This window comes from Geospiza fortis, unplaced genomic scaffold, assembly GCF_000277835.1.
Source record: "Geospiza fortis unplaced genomic scaffold, GeoFor_1.0 scaffold203, whole genome shotgun sequence".
NCBI classification, from domain to species: Eukaryota; Metazoa; Chordata; class Aves; order Passeriformes; family Thraupidae; genus Geospiza; species Geospiza fortis.
In genome coordinates, this window is record NW_005054385.1 from 2,174,897 (window position 1) to 2,175,275 (window position 379).

Here is a 379-nt window from a genome sequence, read left to right on the forward strand (position 1 = left end):
CCGTGCCCTCCCCTCGCACGTCCCGCGCCCTCCTCCCTTCCTGTGCCCTCCCCTCGCCCTGCCCAGGCCCGGAAGGGTCGGGGTTGTGCCTGTGGGTCCGGGGCAGGCCGCGGGGCGTGGGGCGTTCAGCCGTGAGGCAGCGTTTGCCTGTGTTTGCTCCTGCCAAGGGCATCCCCCTGGGGACAGGAGCAACCGCCAGGGTTTCACTTTTGTGCCGCACGGTGGGGACTCCAGGCAGCATCGAGGTTAAATAGTAAAAAAAACCCCACAAGTGCAAGGGAAGGGGTCGTGGAATCAGGTTGGAAAAGACCTCCGGGGTCATGGAGTCCAACCTGTGACCCAGCGCTACCCTATCAGCCAGACCATGGCACTGAGTGCC